At 44.5% G+C, this 14,775-nt stretch overlaps 1 protein-coding gene across 4 annotated transcripts in view; it reads right to left on the bottom strand.

Moving 5' to 3' along the window:
* The window catches only part of GLI3 (GLI family zinc finger 3), a 235,289-nt gene extending 221,559 nt beyond the window's left edge, over positions 1–13,730 (bottom strand). For 2 of the 4 annotated variants that reach the window (XM_082192711.1, XM_082192714.1), the window contains exon 1: positions 13,623–13,730. The gene's annotated coding sequence lies outside the window, so the exon portion shown is untranslated. Of the gene's footprint in view, positions 1–12,179; positions 12,200–13,325; positions 13,348–13,622 lie in introns of those variants that run through there. The other 2 variants (XM_082192712.1, XM_082192713.1) reach the window with 2 other exon arrangements.
* Positions 13,731–14,775: the final 1,045 nt, after the last annotated feature.

Raw genomic sequence — 14,775 nt, 5'->3', positions numbered from 1 at the left:
TGGTTTGCATCCACTGAGAAGAGCTGTCTGAAGCAACAGTGCTGCCGCATTCATCATCATTACATCAGCAGTAGGGAAAGTTTATGCTGATTGCTATCAGCATCTAGAGTGCCCTGATCAGTGTGCAAGCAAAGACAGGATGTTTAATTTTTTCAGAAATGACTCTGGGTATTTGGGGTGTTCATATGCACCACTTTGATCTATGCTAGTGGAGGCAATCTTCAGGGATCTGTCTCAACAGAGCAAAACCATGTAAAAGTGAAAAGACACAAGGGGTAGCATGTAGAACAATCAGAAAATTACAGCTTCTTTCAAGCATAAAGCGTCCTTTATCAGTTGTATCAAAATTTGCTACTCCATTCCTTGGGAATATTTAAGAATAAAGAAAGCTCCGTCGTTATCAGATCCATTCAGAATGCACACAAGACAATTTAAAACAAGTGCTATTTTATTTAGATTCATACAAGCTTGCGCTGGGCATGTTTAAAACCCAAAGCCCTCAAAAACATTTAACAATAATTTCTGCAGATCCACAGTGACATTTCTGAGAAGCAGAGGATGGTCTATAAACTATGGCACAATTTTAAAGACACTGAAAGTCCTCTGCTATGTGCTGGTCACAACTTATCACTCCGGGACAAAGCTTCCCATGCCTGCAAATAAAAATGTGTCACAGACACCACAAAGATTTTTAACTCCATTTATTAGGTGAAAACAGCAAGCTTTATCAACAAATACATTCCACTTAGAGAGAGAAACTTTCCTTAGCAATTTGGGTTTTTTCAAAATGTCGCACTATCCCCATGAGGCCAGTATGTGTGTGCTGCAATGCATACAACAAAAGTAGGGTGCTGAATGCAGGAGGGAGCAGCACAGAAGGAAACAGGGCACAAAGAGAACAGAGATGGAAGATTGTCTATTTTATCCCAAGAGAAAGCTAAACTGGATATGAAAAGGAAAAAGTGACTGGCACAATGGCCTGGCCTGCATGACAGGCTACATCAAAGCACGGCTTGTGGTGCAAAGATGCGTGCTTCAGGAGAGATTGCAGCTGCTTTGCTGCTCCCAGTCATTCTGCTGAGCCAAGCTGCGGCTTGACTTAGCAAGACTTCCAAACCTGAGCTCATGGTTTAACGCTCTGGAGAATAACCACGAGCTGCAACCAAAGTATGCCCTAAGGTTTACAGCTCATGGTTTTTCTGGGAGAGCTAAACCATGAGCCCAAGGTCAGGCAACTTGCCAAGCCAAACTATGGCTTAGCTCAGCACAGCAGTGGAACAAACGGAAAGGAGCAAAACAGCCATGGGCTCACAAATTTGCACAAAGACATTGTTGCGATTAGCATGATGTGCAAACCAAACCAATGAACAGCTCCTTACCCTGGAGAAAGCAGCGGGTGAAGCTGCTGTATGCCAAGTCAAGCTAGTGCTCCACCTAGCCCTATATGCAGTGCCTCGCCAAGGTTTCGTGCAGATTCCAGTCTTGCAGCCTGAGATCCTTCAACTGGCGATGCTATGGATTGAACCTAGAAGCTTCTGAAGAGAGCCAGGCTTGAGGAAGATCAAGGAGACCAGGGTTCAAATCACAGCCCACTAATTATTCTCATTGGGTGACCCTGCGCCAGTCCCTACTTCTCAGCCAAATCTACTAGAACGAGTTCTTGTGAAGATAAAAGGGGGCAAGGAACCGCATATGCCACCCTGAGCTCCTCAGGGTAAGAAAGGGCTGCAAATGCAGTGAATGAATGACTAGAGCATGTTCTACCACTGAACTTTAAGTCCCCCCCCCAAGCACACTGAAGAGGAACATTGCATTTCAGCTAAAAACTCCCATCCTTCATAATATAGGTACCCCCACTCTGCTGCACAACAATTTTTTTGAGTGAAAACTAGAGATAATGCATTTTTCCTCACAAGAATAACAACTCTTTTCTTGACTTCAGACAAGAAATATTTTCCACAAACTTCCATTTCCAATGCAGCATTCTTCAAATACATTTCTGCATAGGAAGCACCTCAAAGCACTCCCCGCAGAAGAATCAGGAATAACGTGCTGTCTTCTAAATACACATTGTATTCTAAAGCACAGGCAGGCAGAAGATAGAGCTGTATCTACTGCTAGATCTCTGGGTGATTTGCAAGTATTTTCTTACTTCAAATTGTTTAACAATAGCAACAACATAATGACTCCCCTCCTGCTGAAATGAAGAAAGAGAAGAGTAACCAGGAATGGATTTATGAGTGGAAGAATTGTGAGTTCTGTTCAGTTCTGCAACTCAGAATAAATTTGGGTCTCATAATTCCTTATTTTGATGTGTAAGTCCTTTGCACCAGGCTCTAACTGGTGTACCTCAGATTCTCGTAAAAAACAAATTAGATGTGCAAGCTGGTAGATGGCCCACTGTTGATATAAGGCATGAAAATGCAAAGGCCCTGTGCTCAGCAGCAACAAGCTGTGGGTCCCTGTTGACCTGACCTCATCTCCATGTAATGTGTGAAGTGGCCCTCAAAGCCTTTTAAAAAGAAAAAAGAAAAGAAAAAAGGTTCAAATCCCTGTTCAGACACGAATTAACTGGGTACCCCTGTTAAATCATCACCTTCCAGGTTCTATCAGTGTTATGGGAATAACAACGACTTACCTCACAGGGTAACTGGGAGTGATATTAGGATTACAGAGTGTTATGCACTACTCCTTCCAGCTGCAATTAATTGCTAGATGAAAGCATTTTAGAGTCCTGTATATCTCTCTGAACCAGACAACAAACAGATGAAGATTCACACAAACACACAGAAATTCTCCCTAATTTGTATCCTATCCCATAAATCTGAACTACCACAGATGGGATTGCCCCTGATATTAATAATCTAGATTTTCTTACAATTAAAGTACATACCCAGTGCTTCTCATTCTATTTCTTTTGGGGAATAGAGTATTTTAACTTGGCTGTTAATTGTTCATTCTAAAAATTGGGTATAATTTGCTGGAATTCTTTCAGTATAATTCATCTCTTCAGAAGATGGAGAAGTGAGACATTCCTCAGTTAGTCATGACAGAAAAGTTTTAGAAGACTTCATTAGATGGAATCACGTCTGGATTCCAGGAAACTTCTATGGACCAAATTCCATCCTGTGCCATCTCACAAGTTTTTATTAAACAGTATCCCACAGACATCAAAATAGTGGTATAAATGATTTTTAAAAAGCAGGAAAAGAGGCGGTAAAGGCTACAAAAGCTGAAGCATTTGGGAATTTAACAAGGAAATAAAAAGGTAGCCATGGGGAAGACATGAGAGGCTCATAAAACTACAAATGGTATGGCAATAATAAATAAATACAGCAACCACTTTATCCATCTTTCATGATACCAGAGCAAGGGGGGAGGAGGCATGCAATGAAAGCTGACAATAAAGAATGCAATAGTTCTTCACACAACTTAGATTTCACTACACCAACATGCAGAGATGGCCAAATTCATTAACATAGACCTACCAATGGCTATTAGTAGGGACTTCCACATGCAGAGGCAGAGTAACTTTTAACAGGTGCTGGGAAACAAAACAAGGAAAAACCATCCTCCTCCTCACGCTTTTATTGGTGCTGAAAGGGCCACTTCAAAAAAGATGGTGCCACCAGCTGATCGGCCCTGTCAGCAGTCCCCATTTGCCAGGGAAGAATCGGGAATGCCCTTTCAGCTCCTGGTTTGTCCTTTGCAGCCACGTTTTCACCTGCTGCACACCTGGAACTATTTGCGACTAGCGCTGGGCCAGAGGCTCCTAGAGAAGAGAGCGGGACAGGCAGTGTAAGACAAAGGTTGCCAACGCGGCACCTGTGGGCGCCTCTACGCCCCCCATACAGGGCCAAAAGCGTCACCCTCTCCCTCTGAAATCAGACTGGAAAGCTTTCTATTGCAGCTTAACTTAATGTGGCTTACAGGTAAAATAGGAACAGCTAAAAGCACAGAGGGAGGAAACAATCAATAAAAAACAATTAAACATTAACAGAATTAAAGCTATACAAGCGTTTCCCTCCGCACACACACACACACACACACACACACACACTTAAGTGTGATTGACTTGCACGCAACTGCATATATGTGTGGCACCAGGAAATAAATAAAGAGCTGGAAAGTCCTTGTGACTTGCGAGGAGACATACACACACCCCAGAGTTTTAATTCTAGTTATGGATATGTTCGGATAAGGTATTTTTGGTCTGGAGAGAGGGCAGCAGAGAGGATGTTTAAAGGTGCTTATGAGGCACTCCCTGTTTACGTGATTTCATGAGGGTCAGGAACATAACCCTCACATAAGTGAGGTGCCTGTATATAAATATAAAAGCTCTATTAAAAGCATACAGATAATCACAGGAAAACAGCACAGCACCTGCTCTCTCATGAAAAGCAGTCAGGTGCCAAAGCCAGTTGGAAGAAGAACGTCTTCCGTGAAAAGACAAGGAGGAGGGAGCCAGTCTGGCTTCTCCGGGGAGCGAGTTCCAGAGTCTGGGAGCAGCCAGCACAAAGGTGAGTGTGAGTGTGTGGGTGTGGGTGTGAGGTGTGTGGGTGTGAGGTGTCCACAACAGCTTCTCCCATTTGCAAATGTGCCCAAAGGCCGCAAAAAGATGGACCACCCCAGTATAAAAGTACAGTGGTACCTCAGGTTACAAACACCTCGGGTTACAAACTCCGCTAATGAGTAGTACCTCAGGTTAAGAACTTTACCTCAGGATGAGAACATAAACCATGCGCCGGCGGCACAGTGACAGCACAAGGCCCCATTAGCTAAAGTGGCACCTCAGGTTAAGAACAGTTTCAGGTTAAGTACGGACCTCTGGAATGAATTAAGTATGTAACCAGAGGCACCACTGTATAAATAATAAACAAACTGGCCAAGCTGACCAAATTAAAATGATCTAATGCTCCAATTCCATTTTGCAAATAAGCCCCTAAAAGTTTGTCATACATTTTTTTACTAGCCTGCCTACTCATACATAGCTATGTAAGTTTAAGATAGTGAGTGACCTTCCCTGCTTAGTTGTCTGGTGGCAGAAAGTACCGTAGGCAAGCTTTCAAGAGGCTGTCTATGAGCCTAGCGTAGCTCCTAACAAATGAAACTCAACTCAGAGCAGCATCTGCTTCTAGGAAAGTCTCTTCATCTGGTTTTATAGTCTACTCGGTGCTTCTGCATTTGCTCATAGATCACATGCACTCTACTTCCACAGCACCAGAATAAAAAGAGACAGAGCCAAATACTTAATAGGAACTTTAATTTATTATTTCAAGAGCTGAAACTCAGCACTAAAATAAAAAAGTACTCTATTGCAGATTCTCATTTGAGACTCGGTTCCGCAATTCCTGCTGCAAGTAGAAATTCAACAACTGTTTAAGTACTCAGCATCCTGATATATTGTGTACATGCCACTGAAATCACTAGCAACTTGCCAACATGCAAAATGCAAGCTTGTAAGGTTGTGTGATCTGCATTCTTCTGCAAGTACAGGGGAAGGCAATGAGAATCTCACAGAATTACATAGAACTGCAAAACAAAACCAGCCTAGTGGTAGTGGACTCTCCTTCACTGGAGGTTTTTAAGCAGAGGTTGGATGGGGATCCCTACACTGTGATGGACTGTGTAGGACCACTGGAAGCCCTTCCAACTCTACAATTCTTGAAGCCTTTGGATTCCTTTTGAATTACTTCTTCCAATTGTGTATCTCCTTCAAGTAAAAGAGAGCAACAAACAATGTCCCATAAATTCATAAATCTTGTATCTAATCAAAGTTGGGGGGAGAAGGCAGAGTGGGGAGGGAAGACCTGTCTGATCTCGTAAATTGTATTTGGCACTGATAGCACAGTGTACCTGACAACTACAGAAAACTGTTTTTGCACCTTCTAAATCATTGCAAGTTTACTGAAGAATCCAGACAAACTAGTCCAAAGCTCTGCTGTTTTGCTATACTGTGGTATATTCACGAATTCCATTAGGAGAGAGGAAGGGGAGAGGAGAGAGAATTTGCCATAAGAATTTATGTAGGGAGGAAAAGATGCACCCTATATTTCGGGAGGAAAAAGCGTGGATGAAGTACATTTTTTATTCCAGGTCACCGTTCACATTCCCCTGTGTAACATAAGCACATGCAGAAACCCTTTGAAGACGCATGCCTTTTATTCTACTGGTCACTCAGAAGCATGAGAATATGCCCCAGAAGAGGACAATCAGCGTATCTTGCTGTGATCATAGCAAGTCTGAAGACTTCTTCAACTGATATTGTTATAAGCAATGGGAATGCTTGCGGTGAGGTTTTTTGGTGAAAAGAGGTGACAGTGATAGAGGTCCTTTGGGGCTCTCCCTGCCCCACAACAATAAATAAAACACAATACCAGCAGTGTTGGGGGGTTTTCTCCCTTTTTTGCTTTGTGTCTTGCTTTCACCTGTTCAAACAACAACAACAACAACACTACAGCTGTAGGTTGGCACAGATACTCCCTTTTCCTATGCTGCCAACTGCTGAATCCCAATGGCACAAGGACTTTATCGTGGCTTGTTTTCCATTCTCAATGATGTATTGTTTTATGGCATCAATCCCAATTGCAATGAAATTTAAATCTATCAGCGTCGTGCAATGGAGCTGAATGAAGAATATAGCCACAAAAAGTAGTCTCTGGCATTCAGGGGCAATTTTAATACTATATGCATGAGCACTTATCGTTTCAATTTGGGTCATTTAAATAACAGGCCCCAGCACCCCACCTTTTACCAATCAAGATGTTAAGCAAAGGCTTCTCGGAAGATCTTGTTAAGAGTCGTGGGGTTCAACTCCAGGAATTCTGTCTTTCACCTTCTAAGCAAAGCCAGATGTTTCACCTTTCCAGTAAAAGGAATGACAAGCTTCATGCCCCAAGAAGAACTCCAATTGTAAATATGCACACTTTATAAAGCCCTTCCTTCCAACTTTTAAACTTCATTTCAGGCTTTGCACTTGCGTCTTGTTGTAAAACAGGTATCAGAACATTTTACCTTCCCCCCCCTTCCTGCAATGCAAGGGGAGAAGGGACTAGGAAGCAGCTCTGTTTTGCTGCAACAGAAGGTACTTTTGAATCCGCTCCCCAAGAATCACAAAATTCCATCTTCGCCTTCCAAGAATGCACATTTGTGAAAAACCTTACACATTTGAAAAGGTCAAGCCACACCATCCTACATGGCCAAGTTAATTACTGATTAAGTTAGGAAGGGTGCCTAGGAGTGCAGAATAAACCCAAGCAATTTACATCACAGAAATGGCACGTACTTCCAAGCAAGTGCATGGAAGGGCTGCGGTCTTAAGAAGACTTATTACTGCACCAAGTTCAACTTACTTTTGAGTAAGCATGTAGAAGCATGTAGGCTAAAAACAATTACTGTATTTTAATACTGAGACTAATTCTTAAAACAATGCTCACAATGGAATATAGTATTGAGCAATTATGAAACTCTTGAGAGAACACAGAAAGCCTCAGTTTAGCAATCTACTTGCAGTCTGAAAATAGTGTAATGGTTACGTATTGTTCATACCATAACAACGACGTCCTTAAGAAAAATCCTCACCCTTCCCAGATCTACACACACCTCCAAGTCTCTGCAGAAAGCGAGACTCTGAAAGAAAGCAGGGGCTTAGAGAGCGAGGAGGAGGCAGGGAGGGGACTTACCTCAAAACCTAGCCAAGTGGAAATCAGTGCAGTAATTCTGCAAGTCGGCAGAGTGCACTTTGAGAGCTAGAGTAGTGTGAAGAAGTACTGCTGGGCAGCATTGCCTGAAGGCATTGCTAATACACTGATGACTAATGACTGGGCCAGGAAGACAATGAATTTGGGGGTTGAAAACTAAGAGAAACCACGCAGTACCTTGACAAATGGGCTTTCACAATTTCATTCACTGAATAACCTTTAAGCACAAAATTGGCTCAACTTCCCTTGGGAATAACTTGACACATGTTGTTGAACAATGATATAGGTATTTTCCTTCTTTTAACAAGCCACTCTTACGCTAAATACATAAACATGATTACAACAGGGAATGAAACTTGGGAGTTAACTGTTCATCAGCTATGGGGAAACAAAAGATTTAGGATGAAAGGAACAGACAAAATTGATCTTTCCCGATGTAGGAATAGGAAAAATATCCTTGGTTTCAAACTATGTGAATTATTACAATTTCGGTGGGGGGGGGGCATTGCCTGCAATGGTAGAGCAGTCTTTTTGGCAAGGGGGAGAAGATGTACAAATTTCTCAGGACCCATCAAACAACCAGTAAGGAACAAAGATATTGAGATTTTGCCTAACCGCTGAAATTCCAACAGAAGTCTAATTTTTCGACAGACCAATCACCATTAACAAATAAATCAAGTTCCATGTAAAACTTTACAACGTTGTGCCCTCCCCCGACACGCCGGAGGACAGCAGCATCTCCCTTTAGAAAGAATGCTTTTTTGTTGCTGCTCCTTCAATGTAAATAGCCTTCCAATTTAAAAATAACAATTTGGGCTATTTTTACAGACAGAATAAAATATCTGAAGTGTCTCTAAATTAACAAGAGCCACTTACTTAGCCCAGACAGCATTGCCTTTAGCAGCTCCTAAAAACTTCAGAAAAATGAGATCTTAAAACAGGAAGCTTAGTAAGCTCATAAAACTGTTGTTGGAGCCAGGAACACATAGCATATTTAATCTGCAAACTGTGAGAGAGTCTACAATGATTTCAGCAAGATCTGAGGCATGCCCTCAAGGTTTGCTGGGATCTGGGATTAGGGAGTTGATAAGAACCTCAACTGCCCATGGACATGTTTTTCTTCTGCAGTTAAACACAAATGCAGAGAGACGTTTGACTGCTGCTTGGCGTTACTGCTCAAGTTATATAAAAGCTTTGCAGCTCCTTTTGCTGTCAATATATCAAAGTTGAAAAAAAAATCATCAAAGTGTGAAATTTCATTTAAAGTCTTTGCCAGTCTACAGCTCTATTTCACAGACCTATCAAATAAAAGTAAAGATGGGAAAATACACAGAGAAAACTTGAAAAAAAAGTTTTACAGCATGCCCCCGTGTTTTTTTTTTTTGTTTTTTGTTTATTCCATCTCCCTTTATTTTATTTTTTTAAGCTGGAACAAATCAATTCCAATGTAGACAAGCGACAGAACAGGGAGAGCAAAGGAAGGTTGAAGGTGTATGTTTTGGAAATACTGATTAAAAGGCTCTTTGAAATAATTATTAGAGCTGAGCCTTTTGTAAAACAAGAACAAAAGGTTTATTGAGTGAATTTAGCATCTCACTTCCTTACTGCAAACTGATCAAATGAAATATGTCTTGACTTCTTAAAAAGAATAAAATCAAATAAACTGAAGAATATGAGGACCAGTCTTAGGAATGCCTTCTTCAAAGTATTTCTTTAGTTTAGGGGATTTACCACAATTGCATATATAGTAGAAAACTCTGACTTTTGGGATAATCTGCTATAGTCTAAAAGCATTAACATTCCATTACTAAGGTCTTCCTGAGGATTTCATGACTCATTGATTCACTCTTGCTCAGAGTCTGCTTCTTCTTAGTACATTACTGTCTCCTCACGCTGGAGTGCAGGCAACAATGGCCATTAAACCGTTTCCTTTCATAACTCTCTGGCCTCCCCCTTCCCACTTTAATAAGCATCAGATGCTTTACTCTGAAGGGAAATTGCAGGAAAGTTTTCTAAAATGCCTTTAAACATCAAATAAACACCTTTGCAAAGCGTAAAACAGGACAGTGATGCATGCTGGTAATTACAAATGATTGCAAGTAAGAAAGAGATGACTTTAGTACTCTTAAAAGTCCTATAAAAGGTAATTAATAATTACAGCAAAGAAAGTCACCCTTACTCCATTGAAATCAATGAAAACTAGTTACTGCCTTCTATAGGACAAAGCTGGACCACTCCCCACATGAATTTTAAACTTTTAAACTTTAAATGCAAGTGCTCTGGTTGTTGTGTTTGCAGCAGAACTAGTGTTCAACATTTTGCATATAGAAAATGTTGTCTCTGTCCAAATATATCTCACCCAAATGAAAAATACCATATGAAAATAATGCAAGATGCCTGGAACGAACGACAAACCACTTATATTTCAAAAGACTTTGCCTTTTCTACAAACTTCTGTTTGGTGTCGGGTACAAGTTTTGCATTTTTAGTCAAGACATTATATGCAATGTCTTTTTTGGTTCAGTATTTCCTATGCAGAGAAAAGCTTTAGCAAACAAAGTTTCGCTGACGAACATGAGCAGTGATGCGACGTAAAATTATGAACACATGCACACATACACCCTTGAAATACAGCTACTGTACTGACTCTCTAGCTTTGATTTTTTCCTTTGAAGAATTACATTACATCATCGTTCCATCTTTCCTGATTTCCAGCACCCTGATCCTAAACATAATTGCTTCAAAGTATATTCTATCTAACTGATTTCATTGGAATTTATTTCCTAGTAAGGGTGTCTTACAAACACAGTGTAAGAAATCAAGTGAACTGCATTCTTCTACACAGACTTGCTTCATCTATAGTCCCATTGATCTCAGTAGGACCTGCTTCTGAGCAAACATGCAGAGAATTGGAGCTGTTTTGTTCTAGCAAAAGCTAACCAACTGCCTCTTACAGCCAATTTGATGTAATTTAATGTTTGTTTTAATAAGGCAGAAAAATAACCATCTACAAGTCATCCACCAGTAAGTTGCAAGCAATATCTCGTAAATAAATTCTTGAAATACTTTATACAGTTTACACTGTTGAAGTCATTCATGGTTAGGTGTTTTTTTAACAGATAACCTCAACTCAGCTACAATAAGGTGCTCAGAAGTATTTCAAATTTTCATAATTCTTTACATTTTAAACACTGCATCCTTCTTTCAAAATAATCTTTGAGATATGCAATTAATAAACTGTCAGATCCCAATTAATTTTTAATAAAGAGCCTAAAGGAAACAATTATAGGCATCGATCACTAACACACCATTCCAAATTGAGAATGCAACTGCATAAATGCACTGAACAGTTAAAGGCTACTTATGAGTAATTTTAGGGTATAATCTAGACAGAGAAGACAACCCCTTCTTTCCTTCCTCATCTACTCCTCTCAAACACAAGCTTGGTTTCTCAGTGTTCATTTGCACCCAAGTATTTGTGTTGCCATTTTGGAATCATATGGACACAGAGAAAGGCACAGAATGCCCTGGTATAATTATAAGAACCACAAATTCAAAAGAGCTGGGAACAGATGAGTTTTTTTCTGTCACCCATACAAATAAAACCAAAATTGCAGGTTCAAACATCAAAACGGAAAAGGCCTGATTATTATTTTTTTAAAGTTTAATTCCTTCCAAAAAGAAGCAAGTTAACAACGTCTGCTTCCCAGCTAGCTAATGCCGACTTCTCTTAGGCCCCCTGCATGCTAACTTGCCACCTATAACTTGGCCTTAAAAAGGCTCTGCTAGGCTGGGATGGAAATGGCCCATCATTTCAAACTGAACTGGCAGCTGGAAAATGTGGAACAGCTGGCAGAGAACAGCAAGAAAATGTTTTACATAAATATCTCTACATATAAACTGGCAAAAGGCCACAAACACCAGACCCCAAGGATGGAATCAACATGACACGCCAGAGGATTGAAATAATTTGGGGTAGGGGGTTAGCTTTGTAAACCCTTTTCCCCACATGGTGCTTGCAGCCGCAAACCCCAAGTGGCAGCTCCCCTCCCAATCACAAAAGCTGCAACTGTGAACAACCCAAAAGAAGAAGGGTTGCGCTGACATAACAATACAGATACTTTCCAGGAGCCTTTTAGGGTCTCTTTGATGTGTTTACTTGCCCAAGAGTCTAATCCAAATTGCTTTGCCTGCCACTATTTACTCTGCCTCTTTTTCCAAGCTCCCTCTAGCCCTCTCCCAAGTTTGAGAAAGTTAACTGCTGGGTGTGATTCATATAGCTGTCCGGTCAAGAAGTCCTCACCATCCAGAGAATGAAGTTTGGCAGAAGCAGCCAAAATGTAAGGAAAGGAGAAGTCTGCACAACAGAAAAATATTCAGATCCAGGGAGCATTTGGGGGTTGCACCTTGCCAGATTATTACAAAAGTGTCAGCTAACAATGGAAATTCAAGCCTCTGTGCCAAAACCAGCTAACCAACCTTCTAGTTGCCACGGTCCCTTCTCTCATTCTGCAACAGTAAACTCTGAAAGTTTCGCTTTTAACTCTCAGCTTTTTCTAAAACTGGAAGCTTCGCTCCCATCTTCCTTCAACACTCCCTCCCTTTTTCCCAGGACCTTCCAAGCAAATGAATCACTCCAAAAAAGAGAGAGAGAAGAGATTAAAAAGGCACCCTTCCTGACACTACAAATAACAGCAGAAGGTTGTGTACAGTACCACATCCGATCACTTGCTTCCACCCTTCCAGATGTGGCAAACTTCCAGCCACCACAGAAACTGCTGGCAAGAAAGTCAACGCTATTTCCACCCCGCTCGCTCTCTTTCTCTCTCTTTCCCTCCCGCCCCTTGGAAGAGGCCAAGCAGCTGCTGGGAGCCTGCAAAATGCGCAGCAGTGCAACGGAGCTGCGGGACGTGAAGCCTCCCAAGGCTCTCCGAGTCAAGGGGCGAGCGAGAAGGGGGCGCGGAGAGAGGCCCACGCGCCGCGCGCTTTTGGCGCCTCCGCCAGCCCGAGCCGAGCCGGGCTTGCTCCGGGACAAGCCCCTGCAAGCGCGCCCTGCCTGGCCAGCCTGGCCAGCTCCACTTGCCCCCGAACTCTCCATCCCGCCGGACCCGGAGGGATCGAGGGCAGAAAAGGGAAGCTCTTCTCCCTCCCTCCCTCCCAGTCCCACTCCAACTTTCTTTTCCGCGCGGCCAGCGCGCTGCAAGTTAAACAAAGAACTTTCCCCTCCTCTCCCTCTTTCTACACGCGCGCGCGCACCTCCATCCACCCGCCCGAAAAGCACGCGGGGGGAACGGCTTACCTGCCGCCGGGGTGGGGAGCAGCCCGCGAGTTCCCCATGGGCGAAGATCGGGGCCTCGCCGGCTCCTCCGCGGCCAACTTAGCAGCGCCGCTCCCCGAGGATGAATGAGGGCATTGGGCTTCTGTTTTGGAGGGGCGGGCGGGCGGGCGGGCTGGGGAGGGGGAGGAGCGGGGGGGCGCGGGGCTCTGGGGAGAGGTCTGCCTTCTCTTTGACGCGCCCGGCGCTCGCCCTCCCCGTTGGGCGCGCGCTTAGTTCTCTTTCTCCGCCGAGACCTTCCAGCGGTTCCTCGCCCCCCCCCCGCCGTAATCCGATCCCTTCTGACTCACGGAGGAGCCCGGAGTGACATTGCTCCCGGTTCGACAACAACAACCGAAACAAGCCCGAAAAAAGGAGGACAGTCCGCCGCCAATGCGCAAATCCCAAACTTGCCCGCAAAGGGAGGCAAAAGCGCGCTTGGGCCGCTGCCCCTTCTTCCTCCTCCCCCTGCTCCCCCCCCCCTTCCCTGGGGCTGCGTTTTCCTCTTCTTTCTTTCCCCTTCTCGGATCTCGTTCCTTTCTCTGCCTCTCGGTCCAGGGAAGAAGAAGAAGAAGGGGAAAGGGAAACATGCAACTCTCGTAACTCACGTGCTCCGAAAAGTTGCCCCGAGTCTGCCGCTTCCTCTGCTGCCTCCTCCCTCCTCTCGCCCAAGTTTTGCAGATGTTGCCGGGCTGTCCGGCTCAGCCCTCCGCCGCTCGCCCGCCTCCCTCCCTCCTCTCCTTCCCTCTCTCCTCCTTCTCCGCCCCCTCTGGGTCTTGGGGGGAGGCGAGCTGCCGGGAGAAAGACAGGCAGGCGCACACCCTGCGATCCTGCTGGAGCGCCCGCTCGCGCAACTTTCCTCTCTTCGCGCGCGCCTCTCCACGTGGAGCGGGGCTGGCCCAGAAAGGGGAGCCCGGCCTTCCCCGGGGATCCTGGGGCGCTTCAGCCTCGGCGACGGGAGGGCCTCTCCGCCTTAAAGGCGGCCAGAGCGGAGCAGCCTGGCCGAGGATGCAGACGCCCAAACCAGACCAGGGACGGGCGGCGGGACCCCGAAAGGCGCGCGCGGCGCTTAGGCCCCAGGCGAGCTGCCCGCCCGGGAGAGGAGATGCCGGGGGGCCGGCAGGCTGCGGCATGCGGCCCCCGCTCGCCCCTTCCTTTCCCCCGGCTGGGAGGAAGCGCCAGAGAAGCGGGGTGCCCTCGGGGAGGTGGGGTGCCGCCTTCCCTTTCCCAACCCAGAGGCGGACAAACCCTCCAGACCTTCCGCGTTAGGAGGCTCCCACGTTTATGTGAAAGGAAGGTCCATCGTAGGTGTTAAAAAAACACAGCGAGCCAAAAAGTTCGTGGGGATTCTCCAGATAGAGAAGGACCTGCAATGCACGGCTCGTCACCCCCGCTTTACCTTTGTGCTTATCTTCCGGCATTTCTCATTATGTACAAATATGTGGAGCTGGATTAAATTCCACCCTCTCTCTTTTTGGACCCTTGAATCTGTGCAGGCTTTGGCACGCCCGCTCTTCTCGGGAGCCGGCTTCTCCCACTGCTTTCTAAGGGCACGGCTGGCCTGGTTCTCCCCCCTTCACCACAACATGCTGCAGTGAGGTGGGGAGTTCAGGTGACAAGGGCAGCGCTAGCACCCAAGGGAAGTCCAAATTTAACTCGGGGACCATTTTATTCCCCATGGGAGATTTTACATCACACCGGATTCAAAGCTGTGCCTTTGGGGGCCTGGGCAGAAGAGCATTCAAGGCACAGAAGCAGGCA

This window comes from Podarcis vaucheri, assembly GCF_965113315.1.
Source record: "Podarcis vaucheri genome assembly, chromosome: 12".
In the NCBI taxonomy this organism is placed as follows: Eukaryota; Metazoa; Chordata; class Lepidosauria; order Squamata; family Lacertidae; genus Podarcis; species Podarcis vaucheri.
Note: the sequence above shows the minus strand (reverse complement) of the source record. Positions and strands in the feature narration are given on the sequence as shown.